The sequence below is a fragment of the Pteropus vampyrus genome, unplaced genomic scaffold (assembly GCF_000151845.1).
Source record: "Pteropus vampyrus isolate Shadow unplaced genomic scaffold, Pvam_2.0 Scaffold101, whole genome shotgun sequence".
Classification (NCBI taxonomy): domain Eukaryota; kingdom Metazoa; phylum Chordata; class Mammalia; order Chiroptera; family Pteropodidae; genus Pteropus; species Pteropus vampyrus.
The window spans coordinates 190,666-207,459 of record NW_011888882.1 but is presented as its reverse complement, the minus strand read 5'-3'; the positions used below and the strand labels follow the sequence as shown (position 1 = coordinate 207,459).

At 37.3% G+C, this 16,794-nt stretch overlaps 1 protein-coding gene across 1 annotated transcript in view; it reads left to right on the top strand.

Moving 5' to 3' along the window:
- The first annotated feature begins 6 nt into the window (after positions 1–6).
- DCBLD1 (discoidin, CUB and LCCL domain containing 1) overlaps positions 7–16,794 on the top strand; it is a 64,951-nt gene continuing 48,163 nt past the window's right edge. Inside the window, exon 1 of the mRNA XM_011364761.2 lies at positions 7–99. The gene's annotated coding sequence lies outside the window, so the exon portion shown is untranslated. The remainder of the gene's footprint in view (positions 100–16,794) is intronic.

Below are 16,794 nucleotides of genomic sequence, written 5' to 3'. Positions count from 1 at the left end.
CCCGCGGCGGCTGCGCGCTGGCCGGAGCCGCCCCGCGCGGCCTCCTGGCCCTGCTACTCGTGGTTTCCGCCCCGCTCCGGCTGCAGGCGGAGGAGCTGGGTGAGTGGAGCGAGTGTGGCGGGCGGCGGGCTGGGCCTGGAGCGATCGAGCGCGGGAGGAAGTCGGGGTTGCAGCCTGCACCCCGCAGAGTCCTGCCCTGTCCTGCCGACGGCGGCTCGAGTATAAAATAAGTTACTGCATTCCGATCACTCCCCCACCAAACTCCTCTTTGCCCCTCAAACAAGAGAATCAACCTGGCGCCTTCCCACTTTACCTCTTCGCAGCCCTCCTCTCTTAGTTTCCAGACTTCCTGACTTTGTCGGCCCCGTATGAAGTGACATGGCCCAGGGGTCACGAGTGGACCACCCCGGCCGCCTTCGGGAAGAGTCTCGAGCGAAGACGCTTCTCTCCAGCTCTCTTTCGACCGAGCTGCCCAGCGATTGGGCGGTCGGGCCCTCCCTGCCGCCTCTCCTGCCTGCGCGGCTGGAATCCCAGCGTGTGCGTTTGCGGCTCGTAAGGAATGGTCGGAAATGTTTCCCCGAGGTTGGCCCCACCGCGCTGTCTCTCCCCAGGGCCTGCGCCCGGAGTTGGATTTAGGTGGCTCGGCTCCTTCTTGGGTATTCGAACGAGTCGACTCCCTACCAGGCTGATCTTTATCTGGACCTGGTCCTTGGCTTCAAGTTGGACCTAATTAACCCACAACCGAGTTTACCTCTGCATTTCCATCAGATTGAAGCAGTAAAACGTTTACCAGCTTAGGCAAATCCTTATTAATTAGTTCTTTATTGATGGCAAGGGGCGGCTTTCTGCCGATTTTTTTTTTTTTCAGTTCTTGTTCCTCTCCTCCCTTACTTCTGCCCCTATGCAACAGTGGTTATTTAATATCAGTGAATCTATCCAGAATATTTTGACAGCTCCTTCTCCCCATGTTTTCTAATAATACAAGAATCAAAACTTAACCAAATGCTAGCATTTCTTTCACTGAACCATGTATCTAGTCCCTGTCTGAAATATTGCTACTCAAGATGTTGGTAGTGGTTACTAAGTTTGCTACATACCAATTTGTTTTTTAAAAAAGGCTAAAACTTAGACAAGATATGTCTTGTCACTGTAGCAGCATGCTAGTAGTCATCTCATAAAATTTTAATAACTATGTATGTTTTTATTAAATATGTGAAATTTTGATCATGGGCGTTTTAAGCATTTAAAAAATGTTTCTCAAGTACCTATTTGAAGATGCACCTTTAACGCTGCACATCTGTGAATCAGTCCAATATTGTGTCCCTGTTCTGATCTGACCAAAGCTGTCACCCATCTTTCCAAGTGAAGTTTTAGATGTTCTGATCATCCTGAATGGTCGTCCAGGCTGTTAACTGGGTGCTTTGATGAGCAGTTATTTCACAGCAAGCTTAGATTCTTAACGGGCTTCAAATTTGAGACTATTGCAGTTGACTATTGCAGATGGAAGAAGTTACTGTCATTTGAGTTTTCATGAAACATCCTATATATTTAAGATGTTAAGAAAACCAATAAAGACATAGATCTTCAATCACAAGAAAAATAATACTTAGATTGGGGACATTTACTGAGAAAAATCTAGGAATTCCAGTTCTGATACCTCTTGAGTGAAGAGGCATAGTCAATGATTTTTGAGTATTTCTCACATTTGTGATTTTCCTAATTAGCCCTTGATCACTTATTTTTCAAGTTTTCATAAATCGAAGCATGCACACCCATTTTAGGTCTTGAGATGTGCTGCTGGCGATGTGGTTGGATGGTATTGCAAATGATATTAGTGCTCTCGATGTTTGGAAGTTGAGAGGGCCACGTTAGCATACAGTCTGTTTTTGCTGAGAAGACATCATTTTTACACTTTACCTTCATTGTTCTTGGAGTCAGCTTAGTCTGGTGCTTCTTGCCTCCCCAACCTGCCAGATCACCATTCTCTCCAGAAGCTTAATAAAGCCCCAGCCCCATATTGTGAATCAGATTTTCAATGGGTGGGGCCTGGGAATATGTGCTTTTTCAAAAGCACATATTCCAACCTACCTAATTCTGACTCAAATCAGCTTTAAAATGGTAGAAACATTTTATGTTAGGGTTATGATAATGTGCTACCATCTGTGTCATAGACAAATATTAGACTGTTAGAAGGTCTGTTTTCAAGTCATCATTCCTTTATATTTGGTTAGACATGGGACAACTGATTGCTGTTTTGGGTGAGTGGCTTTTAAAAAAGTAAGCACAAGTTTATTCTGATACCTTCTGCATCATTGTGTGCATTTGTCCAAGACTTTCCTTCATCTCCAAGGTCTGAGATTCAACCCTGTAGACTGTAAATTTCTGTGTTTCTTGGGTTGAACTGGGCAATCTCTTTGTGTTTAGGAAGTATTTTCAAATTATTTCCTAATTCGTGGAAACTAAGTAATAAAAAATCTACCGAAATTTTTTCTGGAGGTACATCTGGTGCTTCCACTAATTAATTTTGTTTAGGAAGCCCAGCTCTCTTGGCCTGCTTATTTCTATACATAAGGATGCCTTTTAAATGAAAGTATAGCAGAAAGAAGGGAACGTGCCAGAAGAACAATATGTATTGTATCTTTTGGCTCTAGTAGACATAATTTGTAACACTCGCACATTAAGTTGTATATTTCAGAAAAGATGTTATGTTAAAGTACTTATTAAACAAATCAAAGGATGTTATTACAGCAGGATTTGAACTCTGACTAGTGTCTCAAACTGTATTTATTAACTTTTTGTTGCATAAATTAACCTTGTGGTACTGAAACAGACTTGAAATTCAAATAAAAAACCATAACATGAAAATAAGCAAGACATCTGACATTTATAAGGAATTATGTCTTTATTTTTAAAATGCATAAAGAAGTTAAATTAGTTGCAGCATTTGGCAAAGGTTTTAGTCATGGTAGGTCAGAAAAAAACTTTTTCAAGGAAATATTTACTATAGAGTTTTAGACTTCCTGGTATATATGTCTAAAGCATAAAGTCTACATATGAGAGCAACAAATTGTTTTGCATTTTGAAGGAGATAATACACATAACCCATCTGGTATTGCACTTCACACACAGTAAGAGCTCAATAAAAGCCGAGTATCTTATTATTCACTTCTGTTTATTATTACTAATTTGACAAATATGGGGGCCCCTTTGTTCTGCCTCTCCCTCTGTCTCTTGGACCTCATCCTCCACTATACTCATCCATAACTCCCACCCATACTGGCTTTCTTGCTTTTTCTCAAAGGTATCAGGCACCCTTCTATCTCAGAGCCTTTGCATGTCCTATTCCCTTTTCCTGGAACAGTCTTTCTCCAAATATCCACATTACACCCTCCTCCTTCAGTCTTGCTTTAGACGTTTCCTTTTGGGGAAGAATGAACCTAACCACTATAACCTTTTCTCCATCCCTAGAATTCCACATTCTCCTTTCCTGCTTTCAGTTTTCTCTACAGCACTTACCATCTTCCAACAGAGTGTATAATTTCCATTTTTATTTGTCTGTATTTCCCTTACAGAAATACAAGGTCCACAAGAAGCTATGTGGTTTGAATAGTGCCCAGCACATGATGGTGCTCAATAGGGATGAGTGTTCAATAGGGGATAGGTGCTCAGTGAGGATGGAGTGAGAAGGAAGTGAAAAACAGTTGCTGCCCTGTTGTTAAAGACTCAGGGCTGGCTCTAGTTGAGAATGAAAACCTAAACAAGACAAAGTAATAAAATTAAATGTCTTGTCCAACTGTTTGTAAATTAAAAGTTTGAAAATATGAACTTAAAATAGAGGAACTCATTCTACTATATTCAAAGTCTGGTATTGAGTATGAAAGAAATATCGCCAGACTTTTGGGTTGCTTTTTTTTTTTTCTTTAGACGAGTAATTTTGTCTTTTTGCAACTTAAGAGTCATGTTGATGTCATATTCCAATTGTTTGTTCTCAGCTTTGAATATATAAAAAAAATAGTTTGCCTTGGGAGTGAAGGAGTGGGTGAGACTTAATTGATGGGGGAAAAAACCACATGGTGATTTCTAATCCTGTGTAAAAATAAATTCTGTGAGCCTAGTATGAATTTGGAACCAGCTGCCAAACTTGCCTTTCAGTGGGAATTGAAGAGAGGGGAGAGGGGTGAGGTGTGAGGGTGTGGAATATGACAGAGTCTAAGATGCATAAGGAGATGGACAAAATAGAGCCTTTTTTAGTCACCTCCACTACCTGGTACAGTGCCTGGTAGATAACTTGCTCCAGATAACTATTTTCTGAGTTAGCACATGAATGCTGTGGCTGAGGTTTTAGAGAATGAGGTGAAGGGTAATACACAGTTGTTTAAAGAGAAATTGCATACATGACAACTATGATGTCTCAGGAAACACCATGCATGTATTCAAGAAAATAACTAAACTCTACTCTGAAAAGGGTTGGGAATCTCTCAACCTCCTTCACAGGCAACACCAGGAAAGCTGCCCTAAATTAGGTGCTGGCAGTCTTGAGAATAGAGGAGTGGGTAGGTTTGTGGTCCCCAAAATCTGCAGATGCTTAAACACTGAGGCTATCGGGAGCCTATTTCATTTCAAAGGTCATTTGGGTATAGTATTTAGACATTTGTGACATTAGCACTGTATTAAGCCATATTGTCATGTATGCCTTGACTATTAGCTGCCATTTCTACTTGATCTATTAATCTAGTTTTTATGAACTATCTCCTTGGGAGCTATATGCTATGTGAAAGTATACCCTATATTTGCAGAAATGTCTTGTGCCTTATATATGGTAATTTTAGGTTAGGTGGATTTTTTTTTTTTTTTTTTTTGTAGGAAAAGATGCAAATAACATTGAAGCAAGGTGACAAGTGGTTCCATGTTATCCCATCTCTCTCTCTCTCTCTCTCTTTCTCTCTCTCTTTTTTTTTTTTTAATAAAGCCACACTGGAGCTTTTTCTTTCTTCCTTCCTTTTCTTTCTTTCTTTCTTTTTTTAGTAACTTTTAAGGTAGAGCTTTCTTTTCTGTCTGCTTTCCCAAAGATCTTTCCTAAGGCTTACAAGGAAAAGCAGTTGTGGAACAGAACAGGGTATCGACAAATAATATGGTGTGGATATATCATAATTCTTCAAGGAAGATTTAATACAGAGAACCACGAAGGACACATTTTTGGTGCGCACACACAAATACACAAATAGATATCCCCACAACAAATACATATACTTGCTTGCACGTGTACGCACTTATACACTGTCTACCATTTGTTTTTACTAAATATTAGTTAGATTTTATATAATATATATAAGGTATAAGTACAATAATAGAACTGATACCTGGTTACTCTACTACCCAGTTTCTACATGTTTTTATATTGTTTGATTTTTCAACTTAACATTTTATTAAAAGATTTTCATCATACTATTTGGAAAAAATTTCCAAGTTCATATTTACTTTTAGACTTAGCCTTCAGGTAAACCAAAATCTCATTTTCATGTAATTTATTGCTGCTGAGGAACATCTAGCATCAAAGTAGAAATTTTGTTTTGGCTGATTGGCTATGAGTCTTGTCAAGATTCTTGTCTTTTGTTTGATTTAAATAACTCTTCCTTGCTTATGAAGCCAGAAGTAATTTGCTTGTCCATACTTTGAGAAGAGTATTAAGTTTCACTTTAAATGTACTAAGTATTAGAAAGGTAAGGTGTATTTCTTGGTCCCTCTTGAATGAGATTTATAATTTATATTTAAAAGAGTTGATCTTTCAATGATTAGACTGTTGGAAGTTTATCTTTACTGAAAACCACATTTGTTTTTATATTCAGCATTTTCCAACTCGAATTGCAACCACTATTGGTAGACTTTTTATTCAGTGTCCAACATATTTACATTTTACTGGAAGGGAAAAGAGCAGTTTTTTCTTTCATTACAAAATTTGAATCCTTAGAAACTAGTACTATATGGATCCATTTCATGATTGAGTTTAGTGCATGTGCCTAAAGGTTGCATGTAAATGATATTTATGGAGCATTCTATTCTTGAAAAAAGGAAAAGAAAACTTTGTTTCACTATTTATGACAAAGAACAAAGCCAATGGATATTAAAAGTTATGAAGTCTAGTTAAATTTGAATTACCAGTGCATAAAGTTTCCTACAGGGAAAATTTGAAGGCTAGTTAAATTTGAATTTACCAGTGCATAAAGTTTCCTACAGGGAAAATAGGTAAACATCTCTTTGGGTCCCGTTTAATTTTTAAATGGCTGAGTACATTGAATTCAGCTTTTTTATTGCTTTTCAGAAAAGCAAATTCACCTCAATTTTGCAGCCTAAAGGAGGACACTCTTAAGACTTAATAGCCCATGGGACCACTGGGATATGAGATCTGTTTATTGAATTGCTCCTGCTCCCAGACCTTTAGAATGAAGGCTGCTTATGTTGGGAATAACATAGACCAAAATTTGCCCTTTTTTTTTTTTTTGGACCCTACAAAATCCTTGCTTTGCCAAGATACTAAAATAGAAAATAGCCTAACTCTACAGATAGAGAAATGGCCCTGTACCTCCTAGCTCAAAAGGGTCTAAAAATCTTTTGAGAGTCGCTTGCCTTTTAGGTAGGGAAACACTTTTTTCTTTGTCTTTTTCCTTTTTCACCCTCTTTGCTACAATTCTTGTGCTATATTATTAAGATCTTAACAGACACACTATTTTTCCTCTGAGGTATTTAAAAAATATTAAAGACTTCATTACATCTTTCCTAAATATTTCATTCACATTTCTCAACATTTTCTTGCATAACCACAATGCCATAAGCACACTTAAAAATACTAATAGTAATATCTTCATATTACCTAATATTCAAGTCATATTCACTTTTCCCCAGCTAACCTAAACATGTCTTTTGAAAACTGGTTTGTACAGCAACAATCCAAACCAGGTCCACACATTGTAGTTATTTTTTATGTTTCTTAAGTCACTTTTAATCTAACACTGACCCCCACCCACTTATGTTTTATTTTCCTGCAAGGAAATCAAGTTCAGTTGTCCTGTGACACAACTTACATCCTAAATTGGACTGATTGCCTTTTTTTTTACGTTTTAGCTATGATTTTGTTTTATTTATTTTTATTTTTTTGACATTCAATATTATTTTATATTAGTTTCAGGTGTATAGCATAGCGGTTAGACATTTATGTAATTTACAAAGTGATCCTTCCAATAAGTCTAGTACCCGCCTGGCACCATACACAGTTATTACAATATTATTGACTATATTCCCTATGCTATACTTCACATCCCCATGACTGTCTTGTAACTACCAATTGTACTACTTACTTACTTCATCTTTTTTTCGTCCAGTCCCCTAACTCCCCTCCCATCTGGCAACCATTAGTTTCTCTGTATCCATGAGATACAGAGACATTTGTGACATTAGCACTGTAGTAAGCCATATTGTCATGTATGTATGTCATGTATTTTGTTTATTTGTTTATATTGTTTATAAGTGAAATCATATGGTATTTGTCTTTCTCTGTCGGACTTATTGTTTATAAGTGAAATCATATGGTATTTGTCTTTTTCTGTCAGTCTTATTTCACTTAGCATAATACCCTCTAGGTCCATCCATGTTTTTGCAAATGGTAAGATTTCATTTTTTATGGCCCAGTAATATTCCATTTTAAATACGTACCACAACTTTTTTATCCAGTCATCTATTGATGGGCACTTAGGTTCCTTCCATATCTTGGCTATTGTAAATAACACTGCAGTGAACATAGGGGTGCATATATCTTTTTGAATTAGTGTTTTGGTTTTCTATGGGTAAATACCCAGAAGTAGAATTGCTGGGTCATAAGATATTTCTATTTTTAATTTTCTGAGGAACCTCTAAACTATTTTCCATAGTGGCTGTACCCATTTGCAATCCCACCAACAGCTCATGAGGGTTGCCTTTTCTCCACATTCTTGCCAATAGGTATTTGTTGATCTATTGATGATAGCCATTCTGACAGGTATGAGGTGATATCTCATTGTGGTTTTAATTTACATTTCTCTGATGATTAGTGGCATTGAGCATCTTTTCATATATCTATTGGCCATCAATATATCTTCTTTGAAGAAATGTCTATTCAAGTCCTCTACCCATTTTTTAATTAGATTGTTTGGGGGAGAGAGGTTTGCTTGTTTTGGGTTTTTTTTTTGTTTTTGTTTTTTTTTTTGGTGTTAAGTTGTGTGAGTTCTTAATAAATTTTGGATATTGATCTCTTATCAGATGTATCATTGGCGAATATTTTATTTCAATCTATAGGCTGTCTTTTCATTAGTTGATGGTCTTTCTTTGCTGTGCAAAAACTTTTTAGTTTGATATAGTCCCATTTGTTTTTCTTTTTTTCCTTGCCTGAGGAGATATATCAGAAAAAAAGTCAGAGTTTCCTGCCTATGTTTTCTTCTAAGAGTTTTATGGTTTCCGGTCTTACATAAATATAAATCTTTAATACATTTTGAGTTTATTCTCGTGTATGGTATAAGAATGTCCAGTTTCATTTTTTTTGCAAGCATCTGTCTAGTTTTCCCAACACTATTTATTGAACAGTCTTTACCCCATTGTATATTCTTGCCTCCTTTTTTATAGATTATTTAACCGTATAGGCCTGGGTTTATTTCTGGGCTATCTTCTGTTCCATTGATCTCTGTTTTTATGCTAGTACCATGCTGTTTTGATTACTGTAGCCTGGTATCATTTAATATCAGGTAACATGACACTTCCTGCTTTGTTTTTCTTTTTCAAGATTGCCTTTGCTATTTGGAGTCTTTCGTGGTTCTATATAAATTTTAGGATTATTTGAGTTCTGTGAAAAATATCATTGGCATTTTGATGGAGATTACATTGAATCTATAGATTGCTTTGGGAAGTATGAACATTTTAATAATGTTCATTCTTCCCATCCATGAACACGATATATGTTCCATTCGTTTGTATCTTCTACAATTTCTTTTTTCAATATATTATAATTTTCAGAGTACAGGTCTTTATTTCTTTGATATTATTCCTATATATTGTTCTTGATACAATTATAAATGGGATTGTTTTCATAATTTCTATTTCTGATAATTCATTATTGGTATATAAAAATGCAGCTGATTTCTGAATATTAATTTTGTATCCTGCTACTTTACTTAATTCATTTATCAGTTCTAGTAGTTTTTTGGTGAAATCTTTAGGGTTCTCTCACTATATAGTATCATGTCATCTGCAAATAATGACAGTTTTACTTATTCGTTTCCAATCTGGATGCCTTTTTTTCTTTATCTGATTGCTGTGGCTAGAACTTCCAATACTATGTTGAATAAAATTGTGAAAGTGGACATTCTTGTCTTGTTCATGATCTTAAGGAAAACACTTTTAGCTTTTCCCCATTGAGTTTGATGTTAGTTGTGGGTTTGTCATGTATGGCCTTTATTCTGCTGAGGCATGTTCCTTCTATTCCCTCATTACATTTTCATCATAAATGGATATTGGATTTTGGCAAATGTTTTTCCTCAACTATTGATATAATCTTGTGATTTTTATCCTTCATTTTACTTTTGTTGTATATCACATTAATAGATTTGCAGTTATTGAACCAATCTTGCATTTCAGGTATAAATCCCACTTGATCATGGTGTTTGATATTTTTTATGTGTTGCTGAATTTAGTTTGCTAATATTTTGTTGAGGATTTTTGCATCTATGTTCATCAGGTATATTGGCATATATATATATATTTGTGTCTTTTTCGGGTTTTGGAATCAGGATAATGCTGGCCTTGTAAAATGAGCTCGGAAGACTTCTCTTTTGAATTTTTTGGAATAGCTTGAAAAGGATAGGTGTTAATTCTTCTTCTAATGTCTGGTAAAATTCACCTGTGATGCCATCTGGTCCATGACTTTTGTTTGTTGGGAGTTTTTGATTACTGACTCAATTTTGTTAGTAGTTATCACTCTGTTCAGATTTTCTGTTTCTTTTTGACTCAATCTTGGACTATTATACATTTCTTATGATACTGATTTGGTGGTGATAAATTTCTTTAGCTTTTTCCTATCTGAGAAGCTCTTTATCTCTCCTTCAATTTTAATGACAGTCTTGCTGGGTAGAGTCATCTTGGTTGTAGGTCTTTACTTTTGCTCACTTTGAATATTTTACACCAGTCCCTTCTGGCCTGCAAAGTTTCTGCCCAGAAATCAGCTGACAATCTTATAGGAGCTTCCTTATAGGTAAGTAACTGCTTTTCTCTCGCAGCTTTTAAGATTCTTTGTCTTTAACCTTTGGCATTCTAATTATGATGTGTCTTGGTATGGGCCTCTTTGGGTTCATCTTGTTGGAACTCTCTGCTTCCTGGGCCCGTATGTCTATTTCACCATGTTAGGGAAGTTTTCAGTCATTATTTCATCAAATAGGTTTTCAGTCCCTTGCTCTCTTATTTTTCCTTCTAGTACTCCTATGATGCAATTGTTGTTATGCCTGATGTTGTGCAAGAAGTCCCTTAAATTTTCTTCATTTTTTTAAATTCTTTTTTCTTTTTGCCATTTTAATTGGGTGTTTCCTGTTAACCTTGTCTTCCAAATAGCTTATTTAATCCTCTACTTCATCTAATCTGCTGTTGAGTCCATCTAGTGTATTTTTTTCATTTCAGTTATTGTAGTCTTTCTTTCTGGTTCTTTTTTATGGCTTCCATGTTCTTTTTTATGTTTACCTGCTCTTTGTTGGAGTTCTCACTGAGTTGACAAAGTCACCTAAGTTCGTTAAGCATCCTTATAACCAGTGTTTTGAACTCTGTATCTGGTAGATTGCTTGCCTCCATTTCATTTAGTTCTCTCTTTTTTTGGGTGGGGGGCGGGGGTGGAGTTTTCTCCTGTTATTTCATTTGAGACATGCTTCTTTTTCTCCTCATTTTGGCTGCCTCTCTTTTTTCTATGTAAATCTGCTATACTTTCTAGGTGGATCTGCTACATTTCCCAGTCTTGGCAGAGTGGCCTTATGTAGTAGATGCCTTATGAGGCTCTGTAGTGCAGTCTCCCTAGGCACCTGAGCTGGGTGCTCCAGGAATGAGTTTCGTTGTGTATGTCCTCCTATTGTAGTTGAGCCTTGATTGCTGTTTTCTCATTAGTGGTTGGAGTTGACCCTCAGTCCAACTGGCTGTAAGAACTGCCCATGACCACAGCAGGGGCGGAGCCCATGGAGCAGGGTTCATCCCTGCAGGGCTCTGGTGCCTGCTGAGACCACCCTGTGTGTATACAGTTTGTGGATCTAATTAGGTGGTGCTCTGTTGTGGTCCGAGGCTGGCTACTGGGTATGTTGATTCTGAGGCCTCTCAGGAGGATCTGGTACAGGACAAGGTCAGCTGTTCCCTGTTCCCAGTCTGGGGAACTACAGTATGATCTGAAATTGTCAGTTGCCTGTGCTGGGCCCGGAGGCACATGGGAGAGGCCACAATGCCATCCGAGGTCAGCAAAAGGTACAAGGCACACCAAGGCCAGCCACCAGCCGCCTGGGCCCTGCAGACCTTTGAGAGCCACTGAAAGAGCCAAGGGCAGTGTGTGCGTTGGTTGGAACAGGGTCTCAGGGAGTTACCAGGGTGGGGCGAGCAGCATTTAACTGGTTAATGCAGATTCATATTTGGTGCCTGCCTGCTCCTGTAGGCCATGTAGAGGGAGGGCTCAACCCAGGTTCAATGGTGGCTTTCACCCTGTACCACACAATTCAGTTTCTTCCCATATGTCTCTGGCCCCTTTTGAGATGCTGTCCCTTTGCTGGAGCTGAGGGCGAGTGCCAGTGATTGAGTGAAACTGTGCACAAGCCTTTTAAGAGGACATCTGGGTTTCTAGTAGCCCTCCATCTCACAGGGTTGGAATTACTATTGATCTTCACAGCCATCTGTTGTCGGGACTACTCATCCTGGCAGTGGATTCCTGAACGAGGGAGCCCAGTGTGGGGCTGAGCCTTCTTGTTCCTGGGTGGCAGCTTCTGCTGTCGAGGGGGATATCCCTCCCGATTCTCAATCTCCACACATAGGTGTGGGACCAGCCTTTTTCACATATTCACATCTCCTACTGGTCTCAGCATGGCCTTTTCTTTATATCCTTGGTTATAAAAGTTCCATTCAGCTAGTATTCAGGTGATTCACCAGGTTGATTGCTTTATAATTTAGCTGTAATTTTGATATGGTCATGGAAGGAGGTGAGCATAGTGCTTACCTACTCTGACATCTCAACTGGAACTTGGACTGACTGCTTCTGGGTAGTGTGTCTTTTACTTGGTGCATTATTCCCTGCATTTCTGTATAAACCTGAAATTAGACCTAGGCTTGATTAGATTCAAGCTAAGTGTTTTTGGTAACACTACCTCAAATTTGACATGTACTGCTAATTGTATCACAAAATACATATATTATAGTTATTTTATCTCCCCACTTTTATGATGCTAAGAATGATCAATGAATTCAATCAGGAAGTAACAACTTGATTCTCCCTCCCCCATACAAGTAATCTGTAGGATAATACTCAATAAAGCTACTCTTCCCCATCAACATTTCACTCAATGGTTTAAGCATCCTTTGATCATTGTTGCTTGTCTAATCAGATTTTTGCATGTAAATAAAATTTTAAAAACCTATTTTCATATATATTTTGATATATCAAGTGGTTTTTTTTGTTTTGTTTTGTTTTGTTTTTATCTAATTTAATTCCAACAATTTAGAGAGCTATTGAGGAAACTGAGATTTAGAGAGATTGAATCATTTGCCCTAGTCATGTTCCCACTTTCCAAAGTGGAACACAGGCACATGTCCCAAAATTCTAAATGTCTCCAGGTAGTCTCCTACCCTTCATCTTCAAGGGAAGTTCATGCCCAGGAAAGATCAAGTTAAAGAAAAGAAATTTTAGAGGAGCACAATTTCAGGGGATTATTCATGCAGTAAGGCTTCAAATTTGTAGTCTTTAATTTCTCTTATAGATGATCACATTTACTATATAAATATTAAAACCTTTTCAAATCCAAGTTAGTAGCTAACCATGTGCTTTGATTAGATTGTGAAAAATTCAACAGTACAGTATGTGGATTGTGCAAAGGCAATACAATTTTCAGGACTGTGTAACGATAAGAGTTTTATAAGGTTTATATTTTCTCTCATCTTACATTTCATACATCATTGGATGTATAAGATGCCCTTTCTCTCCCAACTGAGATTTGCTATTTTCTGGTCAATAAACATTGATTGCTTTTTTCTTTCATGTGGTGCCTATATATATGTTTACAAACCTTCTCTTCCTATTTCTTTGTGTATTTTCTACCATATGCTCAAATAATTCCTAAATTGACACTCTTGTCCAAGTGTCAGAAATCACACTCTGACTTAAACATGGATCCTGAAACATATTATTGCCCATCCTTGTCTTATAAATGAAATCTAATGGGAAAATAAATGTCAGAGAATTGAAAACATAAATGCATTCAAATTTTAGGAATAGATATTAAAGTAAAAATATACGAAACTGATATCTCAAGGATTTTTCCTTTTAAAAAAGATTCACTGCAATATCTCGATTAAAAACGAAGGCTCTTTTAGTCTCTTGCTACTCAGGGTAGATCTTACAGGGACCACAGAATAGCCATTACCAAGAGCTTTGGACATGCAGAATTTCCAGGCCCTGCATATTAACAAAATCCCCAGATACTTAGTGTGCCCAATGAAGTTTAAGAAGCAGCACTTTAATCCACTGAAACTTTCATTTACAGAGCATCTTAGGAGCTACATGAATGCTAAGCAAAGTGAACAACCTTTATTGGAGATAAAATAGTTGCTTCTCATTAGACTATTCCTTTAATAGTCTAGTAAAAAATGCTTACTTAAATAATTAAAAAGAGAGAGATGGAATTTCTCATATTAAGTTTTACTAGCAACCCTGAATTAAACATGGCTACTTTCCTCATATTAATTTTGAGACAAAAAGAGTAGGACTATAAATAAATAAATGTATGCTGGGTTTTAATAACAGTTGCTCTGTTCAGTAGTAGTATGACCTTGGTCAGTGTCTTAAATCTGTCTTCATTTCTGCACTTTTAAGGATGACTTTGGCAATGGCAGCCTTAGAGCACAGTGACTGAGTTCCATGGTCTCTAGAGCAGCATTCCTCAACCTTTTTGGCACCAGGGACCGGTGCTCCTATGAGAATCTAATGCCTGATGATCTGAGGTGGAGCTGAGGCGATGATGCTAGTGCTGGGGAGTGACTGCAGATGCAGATGAAGCTTCCCTCACTACCCCGTGGTTCACCTCCTGCTATGCGGCCTGGTTTCTAACAGGCCATGGACCGGTACTGGTCCATAGCCTAAGAGTTGGGGACCTTTGCTCTAGAGTCAGACAGGCTAGGATCAGATGCCAGTTCAGCATCTTAGAGTCTCAACTTCTTTACACATAGAACAGGGATAATAGGATGGACAAGTGAAGTAAGGTTGTTGTGGGCTTCAATTGTGTTTATTGGAAATGTCCTATCTTATAAACAATGGTGTATATACTTGGTTGTTTGAGATATTATTCTGTATATGTATATATCTATATGTATATATTTATGTTATGTATGTGTAAGTGTACATACATATGAAATATTTCATAATTTTTTAAAAGGGAACTAATACTATTAAATATGATCATTATGAAGATCAAATAAGTTAATGTAAAGTCCTTAGAACGCTCTGTATCTGTTACCTTTTACAATAAATGCTTGGTAAATGCTAAGTATTAGTAATAGCCCTTTCACAATTTTATGATTTTTTTTCCTGTTCTAATAACTTTTTGCTCCTTATTGATTTTTTGAAAAATATATCTGTGAAAGTGAAAACACACATGAATGTGTGAAAGGGAGAAATGCTTACAGTTTTAACTTCTAAAACTCAGATTAACTTTGTCTCTACTTGGTAATATTGCATTTTTTTAGATTCCAGAGAGAAAAGCCAATATCTAGATACATTTTCTGAATATTGACAATATGAATGTTTAACATGGAGCCAAGGTTAGGAAACAGCACGTTGTAGAGACAGGAAAGATTTCTCCCCTTTATCTTCAACTTCAGCAGTCACAGCTTGGACATTATATCAACATCCTGACATTATTAGGAGAGGTCAGCAGCCACTTTTCTCCAACTTCCTTATTCTGAGCGTCTATTCAGTAGAGATAAAACAGTTGTCTCAGACTTGTTTTGCTATACGAACAAGTTTTCCCTTAAATTTTCATCTGTGAAATTATGAAACTTCTCTCATCCAATGTGTCTGATTTGTTGTGATGCCCCCCCCCAAACACTTGTCAACTTAATAACAGTGGGAAAAGTCTTGCTTTTGAATATCAGAATCATATAGTACAATTTCACTGTCATTCTTAGAACTCTAAAGGCCAAAATTCACTTCTCTGCATTCAGTCTTTAACCCCAGGAGCCCCATTATGGGATTGCTATGTATCCCACTTTTGAGAGCCTAGCCCAGGAGTTGGCTAGTATGTCCCACAAAACACTACTGCTAGGAAAGAGTTCCCTGGGGATATTGCAAAATGCATCCCCTGTAGAGCTTCACTGTGCACATCAAGGGTTTTGAGATGTCCTGTGGTGAAGAAAAAGATGGGATACCGCAAGCTCATTTACCTGCAACTCTCTTTTGGAGATGAGAGCTTGACTTCCTTATCAAACGCCTAAAGATTGCCCACTGAGAGATGCTGGCTTAGCAGCTAGTGGGCCCTAGGTAAATATCAAGGGATGCATTCTAATTAGACTTTCCAGCAATTTAGAGCGCTTGACTCATTCATCTTTACCACACCCAGTTATGACTGGTCATTTTAAAGATGAGGAAAACTGATATACAGAAAATAAGTAACTTCTTAAGATCACAGAGCCAATGAATGGGTGATGAAATTTAGACGAAGTTGGCTAATTCAAAGCAATAGTCTTGATACTTTAATATATGTAGTATTTTTAAATAAAAATAATAGCAATTAAAATATATTGAATTATTACTATATGGTAGCCTCTATGCTCATTTACCAGCATTATCTCATTAAATGCTCATGATAACCTGTGAGTTGGGCACTCTCGTCTCTATTGCAGATGATGAGTTGAAGTTGGAGAGGTAAAGGGACTTGGCCAAGGCCACACAGTCAGTACTGAGTAAGGCTGTGTGGGAAGCCAGTGCCATACCTGTGCTGCTCTGTCACCCCCCAAGCATATGAAATAATTTATGAAATTTAAAGAATGAGAGGTGTGGAAACCCTTTTCTCCCACACCCACAGCCCTTTCAGTGATCTTTTATCTTTTAATTGGAATCACAAGACTGGAGCGTGACCAAGAACTATAGAATTTCCAGTGAATTTACTTAGCATGTTAAAGAATAACATTAAACTAGATTTGGAGATTTTTTTCCCCCTGCGTGCACATGTACATGGTATTTTTAATATGTTAACGTTAAAATTATTGATGTCTTTGCACACTGATGGAAGTAGTTTCACATTATGTATGGAGTTGTGGATAGGAACTCTTGAAATGATTTGTTCCATTTTCATACATTCAAATGGATTTAAGTGATTTTTTTTAGCTGATAGAAAACATGGAGAGACTTTTGACAATCAGTCTCGTGTTTCCTTTTATTTCTAAATGTCTTTCATCTGCTGAGACAAAAAGTATTCATTAGATATTTATTCATATCATTAGCATCTATTTTATATGTGGTGAGAATAAAGTTTAAAGAGATTCTGAACAGTT